Source organism: Camellia sinensis, chromosome 7, assembly GCF_055761805.1.
Source record: "Camellia sinensis isolate YWXY chromosome 7, ASM5576180v1, whole genome shotgun sequence".
In the NCBI taxonomy this organism is placed as follows: Eukaryota; Viridiplantae; Streptophyta; class Magnoliopsida; order Ericales; family Theaceae; genus Camellia; species Camellia sinensis.
In genome coordinates, this window is record NC_138967.1 from 47,146,567 (window position 1) to 47,172,045 (window position 25,479).

A 25,479-nucleotide genomic window follows, 5' to 3' on the forward strand; every position below is an offset into this window, starting at 1 on the left:
CAAATTATGGTATAAACCTTAGTTAGATCATCAACAATGTTAGCTAACTGAGTCTCAGTTTGAAAATAGCATTGCTAATCTCTTGTTTCAACTCCAATAATTTGTGCCAAAGTGCGGGGGTTGAGTGTGATTACTTTCCCCTTCACATAAGAGGTCAGACTGAACGGTTCCACTTGTTGTTCAGCCAATGTCAAGTGAATGTAAAATAAATGTACAAGACGGGGATATACCTTATGTGGTAAATTAGTTAAAGGTAACCATCCCATTGTATCCAATCTGCCAAGCAACAGTGGATTATATTGAGAAGGTAGATTTACCTTTCTCCCCGTAACAATTGGTCGATTAGCGAAATTTGAATAGACTTGTTCATGATTATATATGAGAAAATCATCAGTTGGATAGTCATGATGATGTTGCTGTGATTCACGTTGTACAGGGTTAGAGGTTTCGCCACGTTCGGGTCTGGCTCTTTTTGTTCTCGGCATGATGACTGCAAAAGTTAAGAAAAATGTATGCAAAAGTTAAGAAAAAACTATGAAAAAATGTATAGTAAAATGTATGATGTTGGTGTGAAGTTAAGAAAAATGTATGATGTTGGTGCGAAAAAAGGAACAGATAGGCAACAGATAGCGAAACTGGATGCGGAGGGCGAACTGGTGGCTGAACCGGATGACCGGCCGGATGACCAGCCGGTTGTCCTTGGTGGCTGTTCTTCTCCTGCAATTCGCCTCCCTGTAACTCAACTCTCAAGCTATCAAGAATATGAACTATGCTTCAAACTAACCTCTTCTCTCTTCCTTCACACGGATATGTACACTGAATGTACTTAATATTATAGTGTGATGGAGTTGCTGAAGGTGTTGGAATGAGATAGTGAAGATGGTGCAGACTCAGATTTTATATAGAGGCTGAGGTTCAGAAGGTTCAAAAGGTTTTTTTTTGTTTTTTTTTTTCTTATTTACTTTTCATTTCTTACTGATTTTTTTTTATTTTCCTTATTTTTAATTGCATCCGTATACTGACCATGTGTGCAGGTTTTTGACATCGTCTTTCTTTTCCTTTATTCAACAGTGATGAACGGACACCCAAGATAGTAGGGGTAGGTGTATTGGATAAGTGAAATTACAATATTATCTTTTTCATTTTGTTCTTACATAACAACCTGCCATTCAAATCAAGAGCGGCAAATTGGTCATTTCGTACACAAATATCACTCCTCCCAATTATATGACCTTCACTTCGTGAGTGGGTGACATTCAAAGTACAATAATGCATGCACAAAAAGAAACGAGTTTTTTATTAAATTAATAAAATATAATAAATGAGAAAGTAATGAAAATGTTTGGTAACGTTTACGTTTTGATTTGTATTTAAAAATACTAAACACACTGACTTATGTTACTTGTTATCAATATGTATTCTCCAAGTTGTTGACTTCAACAAAATTTTTGAAAAAAAAATTAAAAACGTATTGTACAAAATGTTTGCACAGGCCTAAAAAATGAATTCACAGAAAAATTAATTGACACAAAATAATTGACATAGAAGTTATTTTTAAAAAAAAATTATTTGACAAAAAAAATTATTCAAAAAAATTACTTAAAAACAATTAATTGAAAAAAAAATTATTTTTTAATTTGAGTATTTTAAAAATAGTTTGATTATGACTGTTGATCAAAAATACGGATATCGATATATGAGTTGTATGTTTGATTATCAATTAAAGGTTGAATTAAGTTCTAAAACTATTTTGAAAACTCATCACCAAACAAATTTTCTTCTTTCACATGCCACATAAACTCTCAAAACTCAATTCCACATACAATTCAAAGCACAATTTAACACTCTATTCAAAAACCATAACCAAACAAATTTTCTACACTCAAATCATAATTCCACAACTCACAAACTCAAAATGCAACTCATACTCTCAAATCATATTTACAAAACTTTACCAAATGCAACCTTAGTGTTGCTCTCTCCCTGTGTAATCCAATTAGATCTGGATTTTTGGAACCACAAGAGTTCGTCCTGGTACAGCACTTTATTGTACTGATTAACAAGTTCCAATTCCAACATGTAAACGTAGTGAGAATATAAGGTTGCTTGGGATTTCTAGATTCCTTCAATCCTCCCAAGTAGCTACCTCTTCCTTCTAAAAATATTACCAAACATCTCTTTGTCCCAAAGACTAAACTAGACTAGCTATTTTCAACCACTGATTTGAATTCCTCATGGGAAATCCAAGCAGCTACAAATTTGAAAGGTTTGCAAGTGGGATTAAAAAAAGACTTACCTTGAGTAAACACCGTCATAGGTGAGTGGTCTGAATATGTACGAGGCAGATTGTGAACAAATCCTTCCGGAAAGCTTGTTCACCACTCCTTGTTGCACATAGCTCTGTCCAATTTCACCATAGTGTTAGCCCAACCTTTCCTAATGTTGGTCCAAGTCAATCTTGGTCCTAAACAACCCAGGTCCATAAAGTTACAATTGTTCATTCTCTCATTGAATTTCTTGCTCCTCCTTTGATCTTGGCTTGGACTTAGGTTTTGGTTTCCAGAGAAACTTTTTTTTTCATTTTGGGTGGCAAAAGAGTTATGCAAGTTCGAAATTTGCAAGTCTGAGTTGTAGGCATAGTTCGTCAAGCGCAAGTTTGACCACTCAAGTGGTCCATAGACCCTTCCAGCTCTGTTTTCCAAAATTGTCTGAGATACTACAAGCATTGATTCACTGCTTGAGCACAACTTTGACCACTCGAGTGGTCTGTTCAAATTCAGCACTTTTTAGCTGTCCTTTTCGCTAGATTTGTGGCCCCAAAACCCACTTTTTTCTTTCCACTATATATAGACCCATCCTCTCTCTTTGCTCACTTTTTTTTAAACCTCTCTATCTAAAACTCTTTTCTCTCCTTTCTCTCTAAAAACCTACACCAAACTTCACATTTCGAGATTTTGGTAATTGTTCTTTATACCAAAATGGCAAGCATGTCAAGGGCTACATTTTGGTCAGTGGAGATCGAATTCCAGCAAAGTTGAATTTTTGGGCTTTTCTCCTCTTTTCTCTTTGAGGTAGGGATTCCTTGCTTCTTTTTAATACTTTACTATAGGATAGACATGGTATTTTCTTATTGCATGAAGAACATGATAGTGAAGAGATTTTTGAAACACATGTGGGTTTTGAGTTAGGGTTTTGGATTTTAAGCGTAATCTAATGTTTTTATTATTAGTTATGAAATTGGGAGATAGTAATACATGTTTATAATGGTTGAACATAAAAGCCCTAATTTTTAACTGAATATGTATAGTAGTCTCAATTACATAATCATTGAGACTATTATGAAATTAGAGTATGATTCGTGGTGATTTAAGTAAAAAGGTCTTAATCTTAGTTGTCTATGTAATAACTTTCAGAGTGAGGTAAATTGATGGAATCTATGCCTATGTGAGTCGTGTCAACTATTGTAAATTCAATATTGTGAAATTGATATGGATGGGCTGTCATGTAATGGGACTATATCGAACTTATTGAGAAATTGAATTAATGAAATCAAAATTATTGAAAGAGTAGAATATAAATAGACAAAGGAAGGATAATGATTTTATAAGTAACTGCTATGAGAATTATTTTGTTTCAATGTAAGAGTTGGGTCTTTATTGCATAGACGTTTTGTCCTTGGCCATTGGTGGAGAATGGTACTGCTTGTTTTAGAATTGATGTGAAATAGATTGAACTAAAACCTTATGTTGTTGGTTGATTGCGTAATTATGTAATCATATGAGAATGAATGAAAGGAAATTGAGATGTATGTGTGTGAAATGTGATTGTACTATATAGAGGTAACGCGATCCTTCTGTCCATCAACTGGTAAAGCGGGTTGATGTGCTATATAGAGGTAATGTGTTCCTTCTAGTTAGCACCCGCTAAAGCAAGTTATGCTATATAGAGGTAATGTGTTCTTTCCGACTAACAACCGATAAAGCAGGCAAACGTGGGGCTTGATGAGACCACGATGGTGATGGAGGGCTCGATGAGACCACAAGTTGTTTATTTTATCATGAGATTTTATCAGTGATGTGTGTATGTCTGTAGAGATAATTGTTGATGAAAATGACTATCGGTAACATAGTTGGAGTTGTGTTATGAAGTGGATATTGAATTCGGAATAATGTGAGTACTATTTGATGTAAATGAATAGCAAGAAAATGCAAAGGATTATTTGTGGATTAGTTATGGAAATCTTTTTTGAATTGAAAGTGGTCAGTTGCCAAGGCCAGAAAATTTCAATTACCAAGACCAAAAAATGGGGTTTTCTTGATATGATAAAGAATGAAAGAAAAGATATACTATTGTATGAATATTTGGATATAAAAAGTCACATTACATATATAATATGACTTGTAGCATTCATGATCATATATATCCATATATTGTTATTGTTTAGAATGATTAGGGTCCCTATTGGACATTTGTGTTCGTCCCACATTGTTGATTATTTTTCAAGTGAGAAGTGTGATAGATTTGTGCAAGCCTTGAAGTCTCCTTGATTGTTGGCCATGGGGCTTATTACCTTAGGCGGAATGCCAATTTGCTATAAAGAGGGTTAAACCCTTTTGTTTTATTTATCTTTTATTTAAATTGTTAAATGTAGCCTAAGGGCACTTGTGAATAATTGTATTGATCACCTCATCATTATATATCTATACGAGAGAGAAAGAACCTTAATTGTTTAGTTTATTTTATTCTTTCTTCATATCTTGGAAATGGACTTAATTAAAGGGTTATGGTAATGGATTCAAATAATAAAATTTAAGGCGTCACATTTATGCCAGTGATTCCTTGCTTTCCCAATCTAATCTCCTCTCTTTTCTTGTCCTTAGCCCTTTCAAGGCTAGCTGGCTCTTCTCTTTTCTCTTTTGGATTTGGTGCTCTATTAACCTTATACCTGAAGCCCAATTTTGTTTGGGCTTTGCCTCTTGTTCCTTTCTCTATTCCTAGTTGGGCTTTGTGGCTTTTTGATTGCTCTCCCCCTTCCTTAAGGATTTCAAATCTATTGCTCTGTTGGACATTGGTCCCTTTTAGTATTCTTAGGCTTTTTGGTTTCCTTTTCTGCTTAGAAACCGTCATCCAGGGCCCATATTTCTCTGGACTTGTGTCTAGCCTTTTTCCTTCTTGATTTGGGTCTGGCCGACTACTAGTTTGGACTTCCATCTTCTAGTTGTCTTCTCCGATTGTCTCTTGTCCTCACTGGCATCAGTTTTTCGCTACAAGTCTCCCTTCAATAACCAACCCTGCTACAAGAAAAACATAGGGAGTGTAAGTGTTCATATTCAACCCCATATGTATGTTTACCTATCAAGGTTGTTAAAATCGGGATCCTACGTTAGATCGTTGGAGGTGTTTATAGGATCGGATCGAGGATTGTAAGATCCTACCGAAAAAGACAAATTACATAATACTTTAATTTAAATAAACATTTCTTATAAAGTATACACAAATGAGCCTATATTCTATTAAAAATAAGTGAAGATATTGTTACTCCATGTAAAATGTACATATAATATTATACAACAGAAAACTCGATGGTAAAAGTTTTGTATTTCATCAAAAAAGAAGGTAAAGAAGAAGAAAAATTCTATAACAAAATATTTTACAATCTACAATAATGCATAAAAAATAAATAAAAAATATTTAACAAAGTTGGATATGAAAATAGATTAAGAACTCAAAAGAGTAGCTTAACCGAATGATGTCGTTAGCATCCCTGGTGGAGCGGATTCAAGTCACAAAAATAATCTCTCCAAAAATTGGGATAAAGTTGCAATCATCTTACCCTCCTTAGTCTCCGCTAAAACTAAGTTTATTTTTCTGACTATTTAATTTTCTTAAATTACAGCAATATTTCAATGTTTGTTTCTTAATTTGCTTTTCTTAGTCTATTTGATTCAATACTACTTAATTTTTATTATTTATTTTGACCACATAAATTGGTATTTAGACAACAAACATAAAATTTACAATAACATATGTCATACAATACAAAACAAGGCTTGTAAATTGGATCGGATAGGATCGGATTCGGATCGGGATTCCATGATCCTATAAGATCCCACTACTAAGATTGAAAGATCCTACCTATAAGGAGTTTTTTACACGATCTGGATCAATTGTACTCAAATGGATCGTAAGATTGTAAGATCGTACGATCCGGATCGGGATTCTAATAACCATGTTACCTATAGAGAAATGGAAAATCGGCTCCGAATATCCATTTTGATGCAAACTTGGGTGTATTTGCCTCTTGCTGCCATGGTTGTATCAATGTCGATCTTCAAAGGAACTCCTAACACTTCTGCCCTATGATAGAGGACTTTCTCAATGTAAATACTCAATGGGTAGATTGGGGAATCGCACCCATATCCCTATGGTATCCTCTTCAACATCATCAAGTTTGAAGTCTTGTTGTCATTTCCTCACTGTTACATAATGATCCATCACTATCCGAGGGCCACCAGTGAAGACTTTCGTGTAATCATCAGCCATGTCAAACTTGAATATGAAAAACCCATTTCCAATGTCTAGGGCTTCAAAGTCAGCTTGCAATTCCCAGATCCATCATTTTTTGCCATAAATAATTTATAGACTATGGTTTTCCCCATTAATCTCACAATCAGGCACTTCCTCCATGGTTCCCTGATTTTCTTTAAGAGTGCCAGTGGAATTTTAACTTTCAGGATCCCTTCTCTAACTTCTTTCATCCCTGATTCTTTTTCAGTAGAGGTGTCTTCGTCATCAGATGAGATTTCTTCCACATCACAATCAAAAAACTTATCATTACCTTTTTTATTGAAACGCAATCGAAGGAGTGCTTACTTGAAGGATCTTGAAGCTCCTTTCTTTTCCTCAGCGATTTCCATCTAATCTTTGATTGTGCTCTCTTTATTTATGTTAGAATCTCACCGCTATAAATTTTAAACCCTCTTCACCCAAGTGTTTCTCTCTAGATTTCTAATTTAGTATTAGTTCCTTCCTTAGTTTCATCCACTAATTTCATTAGACATAATCTTAAACTTATATTTACTCTTATTATCTGATTGTATGATTTTGTTTTAATATTTCTCTAAATTATTTTATTATCAATGCGTTTATCAATTATAAAATATGTTAAATCTTGTTTTAATAAAACTTTTTCACATAAACACAAATTTGTTCTTGATTTCTTCTTGTATCACTTTCAAATTCCAATATTTTGCATCTATAAAGCAGGAACAAATGAGTGAGTCAGTCAATAAGTCAGTGAGTGAGTAATAGGAATCTGTATCGCTCCCCCACTGTGGAGAATATATACATTAGCTTTACAATGTCTTAAGTTATCTGCTCATAGAAAGCTAGCTTACCTTAGACAATATATTAGGCTAAGTGGTTTAGCCTAGTGTAATATATATATATATATATATATATATATATAGAGAGAGAGAGAGAGAGAGAGAGAGTTTTGGCCAAATAAATTTTGTACCGTGTTTTGCCTAAGTCGTGAGGCTTATAATAAAAGCTCTTATGAAACTATTGACTTGAGGGTATTAAATTAGAATGTTTGCACAAAACTAATAGATTGATCTCCTGTTACCTTTGGTTATAAATCTTTTCATTCATACATGAATATACACAGTCTTCTTGATACGTTGATTTGGTTTGCTAATAATTTAAAATTCTTTGAATGTGGGGGCATACTACAGAATTTAAATTTCAATATTATTTGTTTATAATCTCATGAATAATTTATTTAGTTTATATTAACAAACCCTTTGCTAATATTACTTGATTGTTCAATAAAATTGCAAATACGAAGGTTCTATTCTCTTTATAACTATATTGGTTAGGACTCATATCCATCAAGGAAGAATCTAATAATTGTGCAGGAGAATTTCTCTTCAAAATCTTATAGGTGCACATTGGCAAACCAAAATGTGACAGATTATAATGGAGTCTTTGATATGATACTATCTAGATAGTACTTAAAATAAGGCTTGAGAAATAAAAGAAAAATTATGAGTAATTGCCTTTATACTAGCTCTGAAGCTAGATCCTTGTATGTCATTAGAGATAAGTCCCCAAATTATCAAAAATGATCAATGTGATAGAGGAATTCAGATCTCAATAAAATATACAAGTGCATTCCTCAAGGGTTTTCGAGTTATGAAATCATCTTATGTTTGTTGAAGGGGATGGTCCTAAAGCCCACAAGAAGTCACCCAGGGAGAAAATCCAACCTATGTGATTGGAGACCCCATGAAGAAGGTTGAATCGGTAGAAATAACTCATACTGGTGTGACTTGTATACCAACATTCTAAATAATAAGATATTTGCTATGTGATATCTGCTATGTGCATGCATCATATTCTCTTGCTCATCCTTGAGGTATAAGCATTGATGAGTCCAAGAAGGGCATACTCTCATAGGATAGATATCACTTCTATCCTTTGAGGATTCATCTAAGCTGTCATGAGATAGCGATTGCGAGAATTAGGTTGGTCTCTAAACTCTTGTGAGAATCAAGTTGAGTGCACGGTCATTATACCTTGTGTAATATCAATATTGTATGGATGACATGTTGAACTCTAACTCGAAGGATCTAGTTTTAAGACATGGTTCACTGACTCTGCAGAGTGAGACTTAAAAGGTTCAAGTCCGAAAAACTTCTACTCTGCACAATATAATAGTTGTCCATATTTCTTCTCTATATACATTTATATTTGTTCTTGATTTTATTAAAATTTTAAAACTTGTGATGGATTGTAAAAATTTAATGTTTCAAAATAAAATTTAATAATCACATCCCCAAAAAAAGTCCTTGTCTTTTTTAGAAAAGTCACAAACCAAGAGTTGTGTTCCAAATAAAAAGATATTACTATGTCTATATATGACCATGGGATTTCCATGATTTTTGCACATACCAATGTCACAAATCTCGGTTTTTTTTTTCCTTCTCTCTATCTCTAGCCTTATAATTTTCTACTATTTTCATATATTTTATGGGCAATTTCGATCATAGAGGGTGGTTCTTCAACCCTTCCAGTGTGTGCAAACATTGGAAGGTTTCACAGTGACTTGAGTTAAATCTTAGAGCTGTTGCATGGCTTCTGTCCAGTCCTTAATCGGACTGGACCGTGCTGTTGGGCCTGTGGGGGCCCACCACGGGTCCCGTTTTGATAATCTAAACCGTCAATGTGTAGAACTCGTCGAGTACTATATGCATGTAAAAAATCACATTAATCGGATATCAATAGCTATGTGATCAAATCAGTTTTGTATAAAAAAAATAGACGGTGAATAAATTAACGGTTGACAAAAATCTGTTTTGATCACATAGCTATCGATATCCGATCAACGTGATTTTTTACAGGCATATAGTACTTGACGAGTTCTACACATTGAACGGTTCAGATTATCAAAACGGTTCAGATTATCAAAACGGTTCAGATTATTACTTCATGTGGAGAGACAATAATAGCTTTAGGAAAATGATTATGTGTCTCTCATAGTCACAAGCCAGATTTTCTACTTAATATTCAATTTACACATTTGCATATGTGATTATCCTATTTATTGATTTTTATGATAATTCGTTAATATTTTTTTTATAGTATTGTACGGGAAAGAAATAAACCTTCTCGTATAATCCTGTTGATCAAGACTGCGTTCCTCCGTACGACGTCGTTTATCACCTGAAAACACAAACGTGAGCTAGCCGACGGGTGTGTGCCGGAAACCTCTCTGATGCCAAAGTCAGTAAGCTTGACAAATAGGCAAAAGCTCTGTGTATTCAAAAAGCAAAGTTGTGTGTTACCTCCTCCAAGGTGATGTTTGTGAGCTTTTATAAGTTTCGTGTGGCATAATCCTAGTAGGACTTCTATTCCTCCATGCAGAGTCCTCCTAGGATTCATACTCCTGAAAGATAATGTTTATCCTTCAACACTCCCCTCACTGCTTAAACCAAGTGAGATGGTTATTATCATGGCCGAACTCCCATATGACCGAAGTACCCACGGCTATGCTGAGCCACAGAATAAGCCGTACTATCATTAGTTTGGTTCTTCCTCTCGTTACACCTTGTCTCGGTACACCCATGTACGAACCATGGTGTGTTTGGACCAAGCTACCGAGTAGCAAGGTTCTGACCGATCTATCCAGAACACGTCATGACCGGACTAACTCTGAGACCGGCCTAACCCCAAGTTGCCCGGACCGAAGTAACTTAACATTTCTTCTGGGCCGGAGTAACTTTATCCCTCTTGGGCCGAAGTAACTTTTTTCGTACTTTGGGTCATAAAGTCCATTTCATAGCTCGGCCCGATTTTCACAAAAATTACCCTCTCAATTGCCCCTTAATTCCATCTGCACAGCATGATAGGGATTACCTGTTTATCAACCGAGCTGAAATTTTTAAGCCTTTCCAGCCGAGCTAAGAAAAAACCCTTTAGCCTCTCTAACCGAGCTAAAAACTCTTTAGCCTTCCAGCCGAGCTTATTTCACTCCGGGCTCTACTTGTCCGGTCAAAACGTCTCTTCAATCACAGTGACTGTAACGCTTCCTTTTCCAATGACACGTGGCAGGCTCTGATAGGCTGGGGGCAACTGTCACGCCGCCCTCGTACTACGAAAACTTTGAACAGTTCCTGCTTTTTCTCTTTCGTCCCTTCTTTTACACAAAACACCTTCTATATTTTGGATTAACCACTCTACTAATACACCTCTTCTCTCTCCATCCTGTGTTCTTGCTGTTCTTCCGTTGCACTTGAAGAGACTGACTTTGCTGCCATTTTTCCATCTTTGGTGTTTCTACGTCTTCGTTTGGTAAGCAACTGGAATCCATCTATCTTTCTTTGCTTTTATTTACTTCCATGTAGTTTGTTTCGTGTGCTTTTGTAAAACATATTCTTTCCATTTGCTTTGCCCTGTACTTTACTGGAAAAACTTTACAGAACTCATGCGTATATGCAATATCCTGTAGAAGACTAGTCTTCGATCCAAAATCATGATGCAACTGAACTAGGATACTGTTTATGCTATATATGTAGATCAATTCAGACAATAACCGTACTAGAGCTCGTAGAAATAACAGTAGTTTCAACAAGTTACCAACTCCTGATTCACTTTAGCCGAGATATACTCACCGAACGAAGTTTGAACTCAGTAAACTAGGAACCTCGGTCTTTAACCGAGCTAAGCCTTTGGGGCTAAGCCAGCTTTCTTAGTTTCTGAACCAAACTCAGAAAGCTGCCCCTAGAGGCTCAACCGAAGTAACAAAACTCATAGTTCAACCGATTTAGGCCTTCGGGGCTAAACCAGCTTTCTAAGTTTTTTTTTAGACCGAACTCAGAAAGCTGCCCTTAGACGATGAACCGGTCTAACAAAATTGTTTCCAAAGCCAGTATGCCGAGACGCTTGCCAGGGTCTGGCTAATAAAAAAACCTGCTCAAACCGAGCTACCAAGCATTTTGCTGAACCGAGATAGAACCTGTCCACAAAGCCGAAGTAGGGCTCTTTTACGTTGCTTTTAATTTGTAGCACGGTCCAATGATCTGTGCTTAACCCCTCTGTTTTCTACTTTGCAGACTTAGGTTGCCCAGGCACTCCTCCGTGCGCTCAACCGAGCTACTGAGCACAACTTTTGCACCGATCTAAATTATTCATAATTTATATAATAAATGGGGAAGTATAGGCATCTAGTAGACACTCCAGGCGGCCTAGCCAAATTCAGAAAAGACTACAATATACCCGATGACGTCCAGCTGATTTTAGCCAAAAAAGATGTCATCCCTTGGGACAACGAAGGCTTTGTCCCCTTCACCCTCCTATCCATTATTGAAACCGGACTACGATTTCCAGTCTAACCCTTGATGTGTGAGTTTCTTAGGCAAACCAGACTATGCCCAACCCAACTGTCCACGTAATTCCTACCGCATCATAATGGGAATAGCCGAACTGAACCGCCAAGCCGGACTGAACCTTGGCCTGGCCGAAATCTTCCACCAATACTCCATTGGTTCAAAAGAAGATGGATGGGTCTATTATTTAAGAATACGACGTCGCCGAGAGAAGATAATAAAACAGATAAAAACTTAAACGACGACGACTTTTTCTGGGTGTCTGGGAATTTTGAGGATCATCAAGGCCAGATTCCTGGCCGACGTATAAATTGGAAAAAAAGCGAGCCCGGTATACTTACTACGGTTTTCTTGCTTGCTTTATGATATTTCGATTTTTCAATCCTTCAGCCGAACTAACTGTTGTCTTCTTTCACAGATTCTGCTCATCTTCACTCTTTATACAGCTACCCAAACCTAGCTACTTTGCGCGCCGCACTACGGTATCCAGAACGTAGTTGGGCCAAATTGCTAAAGTTCGAGCCGACCTACAGATACAGTGGTCGCCGAAAAGCCAGAGTGACTGATTTTCTTCTTGAAGACGCACCAGAGCCGAACCCAACCTTACCACAAATCAGACTAATTCCACTAACTGCCGAAGAAGAAATGGCTAAAAGAAACAGAGTAAGGGCGCTTTTAACCGAAACTAACAGGCCCGAAGTACCGCCACCAAGCCAAACGCAGCCTGCCGTTGTGGCCCTCCCTTCTCAACGGCCTTCTTCATCACGCCCCTCTAAACGCGCCCGATCTAAACCGACCGAACAACAACTTGTGGACGAGGACGAATCCATCCCTCCACCAAGTCCTCAACCTACCCTTCAACCGGAGCAGTTTGACCGAGCTGACTCTGCCAAATGGGCTCCAAATCTCACTTTTCAAGACCGAAATATCCAGGAGACTGATTTGGTCGTTGCTGAGAAGGATCACTTAATGGCTTTCAATCTAGCCAAGAGTGTTTGCCTTCCGAAGGATATGGAGCACCACAACAAGCAACTAAACACTGAGCTGAAAGCGATCTTGTCTTCTACAAAGTCAATGATCCTGGTAAGTTGGCTCTCCCTTTTCTGCCTAATTTTTCCCAACTGTCAGTCCGGCTGAAGAGAGTTACTATTCTTTTGCAGGCCATTCAGAAGAATAATATTGCACATAAAAAAGTGCTGGAGCTCCGCAAGACAACAAGGCAAGTCATGGCAGAGGCCGAGGCAAAGGCAGCTGAACTTGAGCAGGCCAAGAAGTAGATAGTCGAGCTACAGTTCGAGAACGGTCGTTTGATCGGCCTTGTTAGCTTGGCTGAAGCTGAAAAATAAAAAATTGCAGCAACGGTGAAAGACAAGTACTTGCGCGAGTTGGTCAAACTCGAAGGCAAAAAAGACGCTGAAATAGCTGATCTTAAGAAGAAGGTCGATGATGCCAACGCCCAAGGTTTCAAGGAGGCGGAGGGCCTATATATTCCGCAATGCGAGGAGGCAAAGGATTTGTTCTTCAAGTGCGGCTGGAGAAGTGCTGTGGAGCAACTCGGCTGTGGGCCTGAAACCGAGGTCTACAATGCTCCGCAGTACTTTATTCCGGCCTCACTGGCGAAATATGCTGCTTCGGTCCAAGAACAATTCTTACAGGATTCAGATGATTCAGATGATGAAAATAAACAAACTGTTACTCCGGTAGTCAACGAGCAAGTCAACGATCAATCAGCTCGGTTGGAGGCAATGGTTGAGGACTTGACTATTGAGCCATCGACTGATATCATTCTGCCAGTTGCTGCTGAGACAGATCTTCCACCTGCAACCGGCGTTCAAGTTGACATTGACACCGAAATTGAAGACCTTTTCTCTTGATTTTGCACTTTTCTCTTTTTTTGTTTTTTTTTTTTTGTTACTTCTTTTACTTTTGTAACCGGGCTACGGCCCCTCCTTTGTAATTGCCTATTGATGAATGAAAATTTGCTTGAACTCTTACTTCGGTGGATCTGAGCGTTTGTACTTGTTATGATTTTTCCATAATCTTTTCACTTCAAACTTTTATCTCGGTTTTTGCTGGTCAAACTAACTATGCTTACCAGCCAACCACTCCTTAGCCGACATAATTACTTCGGCTGAGGAGTACACAGAGTGTTTAATCCAACCACTCTTCAGCCATACCCTTACTTCGGCTGACGAGTACAAAGAGTTGGTTTAATCCAGCCAACCACTCTTTAGCCATACCCTTACTTCGGCTGAAGAGTACAATGAGTTGGTTTAATCCAGCCAACCACTCTTCAGCCATGCCCTTACTTTGGCTAAAGAGTACAAAGAGTTGGTTTAATCCAGCCAACCACTGTTCAGCCATACCCTTACTTCGGCTGAAGAGTACAAAGAGTTGGTTATTCCGACCAACCACTCTTCAGCCATACCCTTACTTCGACTGAAGAGTACAAAGAGTTGGTTATTCCGACCAAATGTCCTGCAGCCTGGGTCTTTATCTTGGGCTTAGGAGGGGTGTTGGTTTATTCCAGCCAACCTCTAAGTTAGTTTTTCCAGCTAACTTAGAATAATGTTTGGTTATTCCGACCAAACGTCCTGCAGCCTGGATCCTTATCCTGGGCTTAGGAGGGGTGTTGGTTTAATCTAGCCAACCTCTAAGTTAGTTTTTCCAGCCAACTTAGAATAATGTTTGGTTATTCCGACCAAACGTCCTGCAGCCTGGATCCTTATCCTAGGCTTAGGAGGGGTGTTGGTTTATTCCAGCCAACCTCTAAGCTAGTTTTTCCAGCCAATTTAGAATAATGTTTGGTTATTCCGACCAAACATCCTGCAACCTGGATCCTTATCCTGGGCTTAGGAGGGGTGTTGGTTTATTCCAGCCAACCTCTAAGTTAGTTTTTTCAGCTAACTTAGAATGAAATGTTCGTAATGTGCCTAAAATTTCACTAAAAGCTAACTTTTACAAAGAACAACTCATGCTGAAAAGAATTGATTGTTTTATTGAGGAAAAAGAAATTACATATGTTTGAAAGAGAAAAACTAAAAGTAAAATAACTTGAGATTGGCCGTATTCCATGGCCTAGGGATTGCTTTGTCGTCCTTGTCTTCTAGGTGGTATGCCCCTTTGCCTGCTAACCCAACCACTTTGTAAGGACCTTCCCAGTTTGGCCCTAACTTGCCATCTCCTAGTATCAAGGTGTTTCTCATCACTTTGCGCAGTACCCAATCTCCGATCTTGAATTGTCTTGGATGCACTGTTTTGTTGTATTTTCTGATTAACTCTTGTTGGTATGAGGCAATGTGAACCAGTGCTCTTTCTCTTCTTTCTTCCGCAAGGTCGAGTTCTAATGCTATGGCTTCTCTATTTAAGTCTGGATCAAAATTTTCGCTTCGAATTGTGGGGAGGCCAACTTCCAGTGGGATTACTGCTTCCATTCCGTAGGCTAAGGAGAATGGTGTCTCTCCTGTTGATCGTCGAGGTGTGGTGCGGTAAGCCCATAAAACATGAGGAAGTTCGTCCGCCCACTTGCCTTTTGCTTTCTCTAACCTTTTCTTCAGGCCATCCAAGACGACTTTATTTGATGCTTCTGCTTGGCCATTTGCTTGAAGACATGCCGGTGTAGAATTATAAAACTCTATCTTGTATTCTTCACAAAAGCCTCTGAAGATTTTGCCGTCGAACTGAGTGCCATTGTCTGAGATTAGGGCTTTTGGTATGCCAAACCGAGTGATGATATTCTGCCAAACGAACTTCTTTACATCTTTTTCTTTGATTGATGCCAATGCTTCTGCTTCCACCCACTTTGTGAAGTAGTCTGTTGCTGCGAGAAAGAACTTCCTGTTGCCGGGTGCTGTTGGAAGTGGTCCTACTATGTCCAAGCCCCACATTGCGAAAGGCCATGGGCTAGTTAATGGTAGGAGTTCTCTTGCTGGTTGATGTATTTGGTGTGCGAATTTTTGGCATTTCTCACACCTCTTCACATATTTCTCTGAGTCTGCCTGCATGTATGGCCACCAATATCCTTGCGAAATGGCCCTGTAAGCTAGCGATCTTCCACCTTGATGGCTTCCGCACACCCCTTCGTGTATTCGAACAAGAATGCTTCTACTTTGCTGGGATGGACACACTTTAGGTAAGGTCTTGAGAATGACTTCTTGTATAATGCCAATGATGGGGATAGCCAAAATCGCTGCGACTTCGCTCTTATTCTGTTGGCTTCTTTTTTCTCTTCTGGTAAGATGTCGTCTTTTAAGAACGGGATGATGGGATCCATCCAAGAGGGGCCTAGTTTTGCGCAACATACCTCTTCTGCTTCGGGGTCTTCTATGCTTGGTCTTGGTAAGTAGTCGATGAGCAATGGATGAGGGATGGATGCATCTGCCATTGAGGCAAAGCCTGCTAGTTCGTCCACTCTGCTGTTTTCCTCCCTGCCAATTTGTTCTATCCTTACTACATCAAACTTCTTGATCTCTGTTCTGACCAAGTCTTGGTACTTGGCCATCCTATCATCCTTTGCTTCATAGTCGCCAGAAATTTGGTTTACCACCAGCTGTGAGTCGCTTTATACCATTAGTTCGGTGGCCTTCATGTAGTATGCTGATTTGAGTCCTGCGAGAAACGCTTCATACTCCGCTTCGTTGTTTGATGCTGGGAAGCCAAGATTGATTGCTTGCTCTACAACTAGGCCGTCTGGAGAGATGAGGACTATGCCAAGTCCTGCACCATGCCGGTTGGATACTCCATCCACAAAGAGCTTCCACATCTCTCCAACGAACAACTTCCAGCAAGTGGAGGGATCAGATGATGTCGTGGGGTCAAGAATGGTGTTTTTTCCAAGGTCCATGCTTGCTGTTTGCCCCTCGCCTTCTGATTGTACTTTTGGTGAGTCTTGGTCTGTTTCTTCCTTGTTGTCTTTAGTCTGGTCTGCCTTGGAGTCAGACCGAATACTTTTTGGCTAGGGGTTGTGCTATTCCGGCGTCAACTTCCATCCCTAGTTCGGTTGTGTCAGTTAGGTCGACTGGGCAGATATGATGGCTTCCAAGAGTAAATTCTGCAACGAAGTCTGCCAAAGATTGGGCCTTTACTGCGGTTCTGGGTTGGAACTTGATGTCGAATTGTCCCAACTCTACTGCCCACTTCAAGATTCGCCCAGAAAAGTTCGCCCTCTCAAACAAAGCTTTTAATGGAAAGGCTGTGAGGACGACTATGGTGTGGGCATGAAAGTAGTGTGCCAATTTCCTGAAGGTCATCATTAAGGCTAATGCTAATTTTTCCAAGGGCAAGTACCTTGTTTCGGCCCCTAGTAATGTCTTGTTGACATAAAAGATGGGCAGGTGTTGGATTCCTTCTGTACGAACCAACACTGCACTAACTGCGTGCTGAGAGACTGTCAGGTACAAGAAGAGTTCTTCACCAGGTACTGGGGTAACAAGCAGTGGTGGGGAAGACATATATTCCTTCAAGCTTTCCAGAGCTTGGTCGCATTCTTTGTCCCACTCAAACTTGGCCTTTAAAGCTTGAAAAAATGGTCGTAGTCTATCTGACGACCTGCTTATGAACCGGTTGAGCACAGCTGCCATGCCGGTGAGATGCTGCACTTCTTTCGCTGAGTTTGGTCTCTCCAAATCTTGGATTGCTTTGATCTGAGAGGGATCTGCTTCTATACCTCGGTTGGTCACAAGGAAGCCTAGGAATTTGCCAGATCCTACTCCGAATGCACACTTGGATGCATTAAGGCGCAACTTGTGCTTCTTTAGGATTTCAAACATCTCACCTAGGTCCTTGAGATGGTCATTCTCATCCTTGCTCTTGACCACCATGTCGTCGATGTAAGCCTCCATTGTTCTGCCTAACAATGGTTCAAACATCTTGGTGACCATCCGTTAGAATGTTGCCCCTGCGTTCTTTAGGCCAAAGGGCATGACCTTGTAACAGTATAGTCCTCTTGGAGTTGTAAAGGATGTGACCTCCTGGTCTAGTTCGTGCATGGCGATCTGGTGGTAGCCTCTGTATGCATCCAGAAAGCTAAGTCAATTGTGCCCCGCCGTCAGGTCTACCAGTTGATCTATCCGTGGTAGAGGGAAGCTATCTTTTGGGCACGCCTTGTTGACTGTTTTGTAGTCGACCCAGACACGCCATTTGCCATTCTTCTTTGGCACTACGACTGTGTTGGAGATCCATTTTGGGTAGTGCATCTCTCTAATTGCTCCTGCCTCCAGCAGGTTACCTACTTCTTCTGCCACTATTTCGGCATGGTGAAGCGCCGATCTGCGAGTGCGCTGAATGACTGGTCTGGCGGATGGGTGGACATTGAGTTGGTGACAGATGAAGTTTGGATCAATGCCTGGCATGTCGTAGGGTGTCCAGGCGAACACTTCGATGTTAGAGGTTAAGAATTCCAAGGTCTCTAACCTCTCAGTGCTGGACAACGACGAACCGAGCAGAAAGAACTTATCCGGGTTCTTTTCATCTATTCTTACCTCTACCAAGTCCTCTACTACTTTCTGATCCGCCGCTTTGCCGACATCTGCGAATAGCTCATTACTTTCAGGTTCTTCTACCGAATGAACGTATCCTTTGGCAGCGCGGCTGCCATTCACCGTGACGAAGCATTGTTTTGACATGATCTGATCTCCATAGACTTCTTTAATTATACCGGTGTCGTTGGGGAAGCACATTACTTGGTGGTAGGATGACGCCACCAATCGCATGGCATGCAGCCATGTTCTGCCCAAGATGATGTTGTAAGTGGAGGGGACCTTCAATACCCAGAACTCCACTTGTTTTGTCACGCTTCCTGCTCTGACTGGAAGAATTATTTTGCCGAGGGGCCATTCTGGCATGGAGTTGAACCCAATTAGGGGAGATACGGTAGGTGCCAAGTCTTTGTCTTGCAGCTTCAATTGTTTAAATGTTTCGTAGTACATGATTTCACATGAACTACCCTGGTCAATCAGAATCCGCTTGACGTCAAAATCCTTGACTCGGAGAGTGACGACTAGGGCATCATTGTGAGGACAGTATATTCGATCCAAGTCTTTATCCGAGAAAGACATGACGTTTGTTGCCTCTGTTTTCCCCTTCTTGATAGCAGGTTGGGCACTTAGTACCTCCCTAAAGTGCTCAGCCTTTTTGATTGATCCCCTGACCTCGCATACACGCTCAGGTTCAAAAACTCCATGTATCACATTGATAATGCCTTGAGGCGGGGCGTCGATTGGCATCCCATTGGGGTTATTATGTTCCTGGGGGGCTGGCTGCGTCCCTCCTTCAATGTATTTATCCAAGTGACCTGCTGCCACCAACTCCTCCAGGTGCTGTCTCAATGGTGTGCAATTCTCAATGCGGTGCCCCTTTTCTTTGTGGAAGGTGCACCGTGATTTTTCGTCATAGTCCTTCTGAGCTTCTCCTAGCTTGGCTGACCACTTGACGAAAGGTTCATCTCTTATTTCGCTTAGAATCTGATATATCAATTTTTTGAACACCGTTGTTATGGCAGTGCGGATTCTTAACCATCTTTTATCTGGGTTTTCTCCGTTATCTCGTCTTCCACGCCCGTTTCTGTTATGACGGTCTACTGCATTGACCTTTACTGAGGTTTTCTTTTCTGGTACTACGGTCGCACTAGATTTTTCTTTGGCGCGTGCGCCATCCTCTTCTACCCTGATGTGCTGATGCACTCTTTCCATCAGGGCTTCCATCGTGAGGGGTGGTGTCATGGTGATCGAGTCCCTTAGTCTGTTCCCGACTGGAATGCCTCTTTTATACTGTGCAATGGCGAGATTGGTGGGGCAGTCCCCAATCTGATTGAATGTCTCCCAGTAGCGACTATTGTAGGATCTAAGGGTCTCTTTATCCCCCATGTCGATGGAGAGCAGCTGGTCGATCTCCACCGGGATTTTAGTGTTTGTTCGGAACCTTGTTACGAATGCTTCTGCCAATTGCGCCCAGGAGGCTATGCTGCCCTCTGAAAGTTTCTCAAACCAAGTCAAGCCTAGGTCGCCAAGGCTTGATGGGAAGAGTATACACATTAAGGCGTCGTTTCGCCTGTACACAGCCATGACCTGGCGAAAGTGGCTCAAGTGTGAGTAGGGATCCGTCTTCCCTTCATATGTAGTGAATTTCGGCTGAAGGAAGCCTGATGGTAGGGGGCGTTTTCAATCACCGGAACAAACGGCGAAATCTGCAGCCTCGCTAATGCTTTGTCCGTTGGTTCGTAGGCAGGGCGCGGTATTGGCATTCCAACCTCGACGCTTCCATGCGTCCGAGGAGCCAACCGCTGTAAGGCAGAAACTCTGTGCGGATCCCGCGCCCTGGCATCCTCCTTGCATCGTGCTTTTTCTTCGAGCACGGTTCGTAAGTCGGATGATCTGGGCAACTCTGTCTGTCTAGATCTGGTTTGGTGCGAATGTGAGGGCCAATATGTGCTTCCCTCAGTGTACGATCTTTCAGATCTCGTCCTCTCAGACCTGGAGTGACGAGTTCTGGAAGACTAGGATTGAGTGTCGCCTGTCCTGAGGCTTCTGCTCTCTCCTTGCGAGGGTGTGGTATTCCTACCACGATTTTCTGAGTGGCGAGGGGGCGTCTTGTTTTTGCGCCTCTCTCTTGTCGCCACTTCTTTTCCCTTCATCTGGCGCTTTAAAGCTTCCATGTCCGCCGCCATCTTTTTTATCAATTCATCTTGTTCTCTTACACGGTTTTCCAGAGCTTGAGGATCAATCCTCCGTCTTTGCCTGTCAGGACTTTGCGAACGAGAGTGATGGGGGCTGTTATTCCGCCTCCCCCTAGTATCCCTCCTGGTGTTATGTCGTTGGGGCTCCAAATCTGCCATGGGAGGGATAGAAGGTAGTCCTTCACGCCTTGTGCCCCAATCTGGGGTTTGTCCGTCGATGGCGGACTGTGGCAATTCTTCCATGTGCGCCATTGTCTCTGAAGAGGAGAAGCTTAATCAAGAGGTTTTGTTCTGTCTGTTCTTCCCACAGACGGCGCCAATTGTACGGGAAAGAAATAAACCTTCTCGTATAATCCTGTTGATCAAGACTGCGTTCCTCCGTACGACGTCGCTTTATCACCTGAAAACACAAACGTGAGCTAGCCGACGGGTGTGTGCCGGAAACCTCTCTGATGCCAAAGTCAGTAAGCTTGACAAATAGGCAAAAGCTCTGTGTATTCAAAAAGCAAAGTTGTGTGTTACCTCCTCCAAGGTGATGTTTGTAAGCTTTTATAAGTTTCGTGTGGTACAATCCTAGTAGGACTTCTATTCCTCCATGCAGAGTCCTCCTAGGATTCATACTCCTCAAAGATAATGCTTATCCTTCAACACCCCCCTCACTGCTTAAACCAAGTGAGATGGTTATTATCATGGCCGAACTCCCATATGACCGAAGTACCCACGGCTATGCTGAGCCACAGAATAAGCCGTACTATCATTAGTTCGGTTCTTCCTCTCGTTACACCTTGTCTCGGTACACCCATGTACGAACCATGGTGTGTTTGGACCGAGCTACCGAGTAGCAAGGTTCTGACCGATCTATCCAGAACACGTCATGACCGGACTAACTCTGAGACCAGCCTAACCCCAAGTTGCCCAGACCGAAGTAACTTAACATTTCTTCTAGGCCGGAGTAACTTTATCCCTCTTGGGCCGGAGTAACTTTTCGACCTTTTTACCCAGTCCTTCGTACTTTGGGTCATAAAGTTCATTTCATAGCTCGGCCCGATTTTCACAAAAATTACCCTCTCAAGTATTATCATATACTCAATAAATTTCCCCAACACCACCAACCTCTTTTATTAATTTATTATTCTTATTTTAAGGAGTTGTTTGGGATGTCTTAAATAAGTGCACTTTTTGACTTTTTGGACTAAAAAGTTGAGGAAAAAAATATGATTGTTTGGGTTAACTTTTTGGCTTTTTATAGAAAAATGTGTATTAAAAAATTATATAAATTAGTGTGTAGGGAAAAATTAGGATTGAGAGTTGTGCAGCCGTACTTTTTGACTATTGGTGAATAGTGATAACTTTTTAACTTTTTGGGCACATGCCAAACTTGGCCTAAGTTTAATATAATGCATAATAGGGAAATTGTTGTCTGATACCATTGAAGCACAACTCCATTTGCGACAATAGCGAGAGGAGAAGGCTCAAGCAGAAAGGATGGATAGTTTTGCTCATTATTCGCACAGATAAAATCCTGGAAATAATTTCCCCTATAAGGAGTTTCCAAAGAAGAACTATGTGCAATGCCAATAAATTGATTACTGATTATTGAACTTATACACAAGGAAAAGGACAAAAGAAAACTCAATCAAGATAGAATGGCAGAGAACCAACAAAAGGAAAATCAAATGTTGTGCTTTTGCTAATCTGATCTCTCAAAGTTACCCTAAAAAGGGGGACTTCCAAAGGTGTCGAGACACCATCCTAGGTCAAAGCAATTCTGTTTGGGATCACCTTAAAAAAGTCACCCCTTTTTCCAAAGATTTTTGTCGTCAGTGACTTTTTTTCAAAATTATGTCAAAATTTTGTACTTTTCCGATCAATGTGCAGATAAATCTAAAAAGAAAAACAAAGTTCCAAAAATTCCAAAAAAAAAAAAATTAAAAGCCAAAATAAGCCCCCAAAAAATCCACTATTTTTGGCTTATTTTTGTCTTTTCTGGACTTTATTTGGAGTTTTTTTTAATTTTTTTAATTTTTCAGTTTGTCTCGTCGAGCTGAATCTAGAAGCCTAAAGCTTGTTGATTTTTTATTTTATTTTATTTTTAGAAAAGCTAAGTAAAAATGAAAAAAGGCCCCCAACTAAAAATTTAAAAAAAAAAAAACACCAAATAAACAAACCCAACTAAATTTTATTCTTCTTTTTTCCAAAGGAGAGTTGAGTCTTTTGGATGGAGCTTGGCTTTTCTGAATATAAATTATGCATCCCCAGTAATTTTTAGAATGAGTATGTAATCCAAAGACTAATTACACTAAAATAGAAGAACAAGAACAAGAAGAACCATACCAGCAGAGGAACCCACAATAATACTTTAGTGAAAAAGTTTTCAGATACCCATTTGGATGCAGCATTCACATGAAAACCAACAAACATGCACAATACACACACAAATGCAGACACCAGCTAAAAGAGACATCTTGATGTAGTAATAGTTAGAGTGGTAGTTATGTTTCTAGGTTGCTTAGTTGGTGTTAGCCTATAAATATGTGGTCAAAGTCTTTAGGAGACAGTTTTGATGATATTTTGACATTATATTGTTGGGTTTACAGCTCTTGTATCTCAGTTTAGAGATTTTTTCTCTCTGATGAAATTTCATTCCTAATTCGGTTCCATCATTTTGGTATCAGAGCCTCAAGTTGGATCCTTTCCTTCTTGAATTGTTAATAAATTGCAAGAATTTGGGTGATTACATACCTGACTTTGTTTGCGGCTGTGTGTGCAAATGAAGCTATCGCAGATCGAAGTTCTTGGCTCTCAAGATCTGGAAGCTTGAAACATTAGAAACCCTCGCATGAAGGTCGCAACTCAGTTGAATGCGAAGTAAAAAGCCTAGGAACAAAACTTATCATTGGAATTAGCATTCAAGATAGATCGCTCTCCTTCAAGATTGACCACACTGATCAAATGGCGATTCATTCTTGATTCAAGAATCGCAAGTATTGAATCAAGTTCCTGGTTCATCAGATCTTGATGTCGTTGATATTCGAACACGAATCTGAAACGACTTTGATTTGAGATCTGGAAGCATTGTGATCCATTTCAGATAGTTTGCGAAGCCCTAGTCAAGATCCAGATCGATATAAAGCCCTCTTTGAGATCCAAACTCAATTTGAAGATCCTGGTTTCGATCCGAAACCCTATTTGGATCCACAACCCTTAAAGAACACAATCACAGAGCTGGTTCTTCGATTTTGGGATTGATCAGAAGCTAGTATACTTCAATCTTCTAGATTCAACTTTGACCTTCGACTACATAATTGAGATCCTTCAGCCTGCGTGTTTACGAGTGCAATCGAGTTAATCGTGACCGAGATTCAGACTCAGTGGTTGCGAGTTATTGTTCTTCGCTTGTGAGTTCCTCTTTTGGTTTCTGTGATCTGAAGATTGATCTCAGTTGCAATTGATCTGTTCTTAATAGAAATTATGTCCAGTCTTGATTTTGAATCAATGGCTCAACAATGTAAAGGACGACGGGGTAGTCATAGAAGAGCTTTTGATACGAATTTAGGTAAAGAAACTGAAATTAATCATATGATTGGGACAAACAATAGCATCCAAAATCAAAGGAACGAGATTGAAAAGTTGAGTAAACAAGTTTCTAGCTTAGTTGGGAGATTGCAACTTGTTTCCTACTGCAGTAATGGTCCCAAGGAACGTCAATTTGATGATTCCTTCAATGCTCCACAATGGCGTAGAGTATATTCAAATCGATTTGAATCTACACACGCGTTTAACAACGAGGACGATGAGCTTCCTGAATTCCATGGAAGCCACATCCCAAAAGTGTTGATGAATTGGTTAAACGAAGTTCAGGGAATTTTTTGAGTATTATGATGTTCCGGATGATATTTATCCACCAAAAAAAAAAAAAAAAAAAACAATGATGTTCCGGATGATAAGAAGGTAAACTTAGGGTTGGTTTGGGATGTTTTAAAAAAGTGTATTTTTTGACTTATTAGCTTATATGGGTTGGATTTGGGTTGGTTTTGATGTGATGTGTTAGAGAGGTGATGTGATTTAAATAAGATGATGTGACTTAAATAAGATAGTGACTTTTTAATTTTTTGTATTATTTAGGTTATGTCAAACTTGGCCTTAGTATCGAAACAGTTCAAAGGAAGACCTTAAATAAGATAGTGGCATCAAACGTAACTTTGTAGGCAAAGAAGTATCAAAAGAAAGGTTAGCCTGGATATGCCGTTTGTAAACTTGTATATTTCATTGTTCTATTTTATGACTTACTTATCTCAAAAAAAAAAAATTTGTTACCTATCAACTACATGTTGAATTTGTCGGGTGAAAATCCACAAAATAGAAGTGCTCCAAGGTCTGGACGTTGAGTTTCAAGTAGTTTCAGATCTCAGCAACACAGTTTTAATGCTTGGAAGGCTGGTTCTTCACCATATGTTGGTACAAGAGGATCTCCTTTGACTGGCAGCAAGACTACATGTTGAATTTGTCGGGTGAAAATCCACAAAATAGAAGTGCTCCAAGGTCTGGACGTTGAGTTTCAAGTAGTTTCAGATCTCAGCAACACAGTGTTAACGCTTGGAAGGCTGGTTCTTCACCATATGTTGGTACAAGAGGATCTCCTTTGACTGGCAGCAAGACCAGGCATAAACACAAATTTTAAAACATGAAGTGTTTCAACATATTTTAAAATTTTATGTTACAAATGTTCACTGTTTAGTTTTTGGACTAAACAGTGTTGATTATTTGAATAGCAGGTTCTTATTTTCGATCTGTATTTCAGATCGTTAAACCTCCGATTAATGAAGAACAAAATAAACAACAAAAGACAATTTAAAAAAATAAATATTTTATTGAAATTGTCATGGGTTTTGAACCCTCGAATATAAAATACAATTCTTG

The 25,479-nt window shown here is 39.8% G+C and overlaps 1 long non-coding RNA gene across 1 annotated transcript; it reads right to left on the bottom strand.

Moving 5' to 3' along the window:
• Positions 1-4,717: 4,717 nt before the first annotated feature.
• Positions 4,718-24,282, bottom strand: LOC145795078 (uncharacterized). The gene is made up of 2 exons (XR_014335265.1): positions 23,302-24,282; positions 4,718-5,291 (listed from the first exon to the last, which is right to left on the bottom strand). It is a non-coding gene; the product is annotated as an uncharacterized LOC145795078 (long non-coding RNA).
• Positions 24,283-25,479: the final 1,197 nt, after the last annotated feature.